This window comes from Giraffa tippelskirchi, chromosome 6 (genome assembly GCF_054371585.1).
Source record: "Giraffa tippelskirchi isolate mGirTip1 chromosome 6, T2T-mGirTip1v1.2.pri, whole genome shotgun sequence".
Lineage (NCBI taxonomy): Eukaryota > Metazoa > Chordata > Mammalia > Artiodactyla > Giraffidae > Giraffa > Giraffa tippelskirchi.
In genome coordinates, this window is record NC_137280.1 from 71306073 (window position 1) to 71310892 (window position 4820).

General features: G+C 37.1%; 1 long non-coding RNA gene across 1 annotated transcript; it reads right to left on the bottom strand.

The window, feature by feature from the left end:
* Positions 1 to 287: 287 nt before the first annotated feature.
* On the bottom strand, positions 288 to 2058 carry LOC145510311 (uncharacterized). Its single transcript, XR_014056951.1, has 2 exons — positions 1615 to 2058; positions 288 to 911 (listed from the first exon to the last, which is right to left on the bottom strand). It is a non-coding gene; the product is annotated as an uncharacterized LOC145510311 (long non-coding RNA).
* Positions 2059 to 4820: the final 2762 nt, after the last annotated feature.

Genomic DNA, 4820 nt, shown 5'->3' on the forward strand with positions numbered 1-4820 from the left:
CCTTCCTTCAACCAAAATAGTTGCTGGGTCATGTCCTACTATTTGTGATACATAGACTGTAACCCACCAGGCTCCTCTGTGCATGGAACTCTCCAGGAGAGGATACTGGAGTGGGTTGCCTATACCTTCTGCAGGGGACATTCCTGACCCAGGGATTGAACCCAGGTCTCCTGCATTCCAGGCAAATTCTATATCATCTGAGTCACCAAGGAAGTCCCAATTCCAGAATTTTCAACTATATAAATTGAATATCAGCCACCAAAAGGATTTTGCAAGGAAAAAAAAAATGTATTTCTATTAAGATTGTGTTTATTTGGTTCTTTGGTTGTTTTGAATTAAGGAAAAATATGAGGCATGAAGGTTTACCTATAGTTAATCATCAATTCCTTCAGTTGCCTCAACAAAAGTCCTAATATGTGAAAACAATTCTTGTATAATATCATAGTTTCTGATTCTCCCTTGCCTCTTTGTTGCTGTTGTTCAGTTATCCAGTAGTGTCCGATTCTTTGAAATCCTATTGACTGTAGCACACCAGGCTTCCCTGTCCTTCATTATCTCTCAGATTTTGCATAGATTCATGTTCATTGAGTTGGTGATGCCATATATCTTATCCTCTGTTGCCCCCTTAACCTTCTGGCCTCAATCTTTCCCAGCATCAGGGTCTTTTCCAATGAGTCAGCTCTTCACATCAGGTGGATAAAGTATCGGAGCCTCAGCTTCAGTCCTTTCAATGAATATTCAAAGTTGATTTCCTTTAGGATTGACTGGTTTGGTCTCCTTGCAGTCCAAGGGACTCTCAAGAGTCTTCTCCAGCACCGCAGTTTGAAAGCATTGGTCCTTTGGTGCTCAGCCTTCTCTTGCCTCTTAAGTCCTCAAAAATAGCTTTGAAAATTTAAATCCACTTATATTTCCTTAAGACAAAGGAAAGAGGCTCACCATATGACATAAACTCATATTTAACCTAACATTATAGGAAAGGAAGTGATGACTTAGTATTCCTGAATTTATAAAATTTTGAGAGTCTCAAAGAAATGAGAAAAATGAGTCTCAGGGAAGAAGAATGACTCTAGGTCTCATAATTAGCCAAGCAGAAGTTTAAGGATTTGAACCCTGTCCTCTCCCTAATCCATCTTAAAATGAGTTGCTTTACTTCTTTCACTCACTCCTTATTTACGTAAAGGTTATAATAAGACCTTCTTTATGGGATAATTCGAAGGATCTGGTAAGATTGCACACAGAAACTTTCTAACTGTGAAATCATAAAGTTGCACATAATCCCTGGTAGGTTTGATTTAAAGCAGTCTAATGGTAAAAGAGCAGGCCCATTACAACTGGGCTGGGTAACTACGTTGTCTATAGTGAGAACCAAAGGAAGTAATCAGGAGCAAGTTACAGACTCATGGGAAGTGACGATGATATGTAGAAGCTGATAAAGTACGACAGTGTGAATGTAACACTGAGAAGTTAGACTCGTGCAAAACTCGTTCAAAGTTAGGGTTGTCGAGAGGCTAGAAAAAAGGGCAGGTCTGATGAAGTCAAGAGAGCTGGTAGTGTCACCAGGCTGTATTTAACAAAGCAAGTATTAGTGTGGTGTTTAACACTTTAGCAACTTACCATTAGGAATAAACTAGGGAAAACAAATGCAAAACTGTGACCTTTCAGTCCCTGAAGGAACCAGTTGGTAAGAGTGAAATATATGAGTCAGTTGTTAACTCTGGATCTCCAATGCAGATAGATGATCCAGTAAGCCGTTTGAAGAGGCATCCATCAAAATCTATTTTCTATATAATATCTACATGATACCGCATGTTCTTTAGATTTGGAGGAGAGTTAATTAATTCTGTCACTGTCGCTATCAGCACATAATGGCATTGTTCTCTAAACTATACTGATGTCAACAGAGTGATATATCCTAGTTCTACCCTTGGAGCCATCAGCTAATGCCTCTTTCCTCTTATCCCATTATTTGTGTGTTTTATTCTCTGCCCAGAGAATGTCTGAACCGCTGTGCTTCTTGTGTCTGCTGAAAGATGTAAGTTCAAGATATTAAGAGAGATCTCCCAGGAACCCCAAATAACAGTCATGTCCTTAGTCATAATTGATTGGAATGTCATGGCTGGAACTCACGAAGATGTTGATGACGATAATTCAAAGTAATTTACCCCTCCGGATAAATGACGAGGTAACGAAATTGTAAGTGTCATCCCAACTGCTCTCTCTGCCTCCGGTCTGTGTTGCCTCTGGGCCAACCTCGCCTCAGATGCCACACAGAAGAAACTAAGATGCCAATCGGACTGTCCCTCCGGGCTCAGACTCCCCTAAGAGCGCTCTGCACATTCGTAATAAAGTGCCATCTCCTTAATTTAGCACTTAGGCTTAATCATGCTCTGTGTTGTTTTTATTTTTTAGCTTACTTTATACTTCATCTTCCCTCAATTACATACAGAAATGCTTCAGTTTCCCACAGTCTCCACATCAGGCCTCTTCTTTTTGCGTGGATTTGTATCCTGCCCAGCAAGCCTCTTTCTTCAGTCTGATTTCTTCTTGCTCTTGCTGAAAGGTAAACAACAAACATGACTTTCTCCCAAGAGTTTCTTGTCCTTCTTTAGGTCCTCAGAGTGATGCTAGAGACTAGCTCAGTCAATGACACACAGAAGATATTTAGTATATGTACGCTGAAAGAGAAAACAGATGAATGAACCAATGAACTAAATCAACAATACATTGACACAAAATGTAAGATGCATCCAGCTAAGCAAGAGAGTATAGGATGTTCCTACTTTAGCTTTTTTATAGAGTGAAAGGAACATTTTTGACCTAAGATCTTTTTTGTGTGTGTAAACTTCTCATGAGAGGTGAGGAAACCTGTGTGTAGACTGATTCAGGTTTCCAAACTAACCTTACATTGATGACAAAGAGAAATAAGTACTAGTGGCATTAAGCTTTATATTCATTTTACAAATCCAGTGGTTTGTCAGGCATATTTGTTAATAAAAGCTCCTGGAACTTTTATCATCCTTATGACTTCAGCCTCGAGAAGTATTAGGTACATGAGATAAATGTTTGCTGGATAAAAGAATGAATGAATGAGTGAACAAATTATATTTCTGAGAAGCACATTAAAATTCTGGTAGAAGTAAAAGGTCATGTGTAGTGAAGGAAAATTCACAGTCAAAGTGTCAAGAAACACGAGTTTTGTTTCTGGCTCTGCCATTCTCTAGCTATGTGACCTGGACTACTTCCAGGAGTCTCTCTCCTTAATTTCTGTGACCCCCAGTCTTAATCTTGAAACTTTTGTTCCTTAAAAGTTATAATTTCTTAAGAAATATTTATTCTTTCTTTCTTATTTTATGCAATCTCTCTAAGAGAATCTCATTACTAACTTTTTTATTTCTATATATATATTTTTTTTTAATTTATATTTTCATCCCAGACTTTATGGCTATGATTCACTGAACAAATATTTTTAATACTTTCCATGTGTTTGGTATTGTCCTCTAAATATTCCACACATTTGGCATGCTCAAAATTGAATAAATAATCTTTACTGAAAACAAAAAAGTTTTTAACACATATATTACAGGTCATCCCAGGTAATGATAATATGACCCAATTGTTCAAGTGAGAAATTATGGATTCTTTCTAAATCCTCTCTTTCTCCTGTGACTTTCTATACATGCCCCTCTAATGCTCCTCTTTAAATATCACAAAGATACTGGTTTGACTCTATACATTCCTCAAGGTTGCTATAACAGCTCTTGTCTTTATCACATCACTCTAAAAGTTACCTTCACACACTTGCCATGATGTTCTTAGGAAAAATTTTAAAAGTATGCACACAGCATATGGGCCATATATGATTATGTCACCTTCTTGCTTAAGATCTGCAAGTATCTTCCTATATATATAGCTGGTTTCAGGGTAAAGTGGCAACTCCAGAACACAGTCCTCCATACCTCAATCCAACATCCACTTCTTGCTCCCCTGCCTGCTGAGGAGACCCAAGTGTGTTTCAGTATGCCATGTTGTTTTATACTCCAGTTGATTTGCATATACTCTCACATCTGATTTATTGGTTCTTATCCCTCTCATCTTCTGGATCAATTCCTGCTATCTCAAAGATTATGGAAGGAAATAATAAGAATCTGTAAATTGAATTGATTTAGAATGTGGTATGGCAGAAAGAATGAATGATCTTTTTGATAATATCCCATTTTCTGCTTTTCTTTTATAGTACTAAGAAGAATTGACAAAGTTACCTAACCTGTCTGTATTTCAGTCTCCTTATCTATAAAACAGTGTTTTCAATGCAAGGAATGGTAACCTTCCTTCCTTGTAATAGCCCTAAGCTTTAATGAGAACTGAATGACTCGTTTTGATCTCATCACATGCTCAACAAACACAAATTAATTCTGAAGCACAGAAATGCTATTCCGTACAACTGAAGACGTAATGGTCGAGATTAGTTTTCCTTCTTATTGTGTAGGCATTGTGTTTTACGGTTCTTAAGAACTCTCACAATACATTTTTCAGGATAAGGAAAATAAAGAACTATACATATTTTTTTTTTCATGAATGTTGTTGGAGAAAGGCTATATACAGCAGGCAAAGGTTATTGATAAGTAATTAAATCTCCATTATATTCTAACATGAAATTTAGACTGAGTGAATAAGTGTGTACAATTAAAGTCCAGTTTCTACATTTTGATAACTCACCCTCTGTGATTTACAATTTGTTTATAACAATACAAGATTGTCTAATATTGGGAAAAACATTTCAGTTTAGACAGCACACATAAAGGAAGACATAAACACTTACT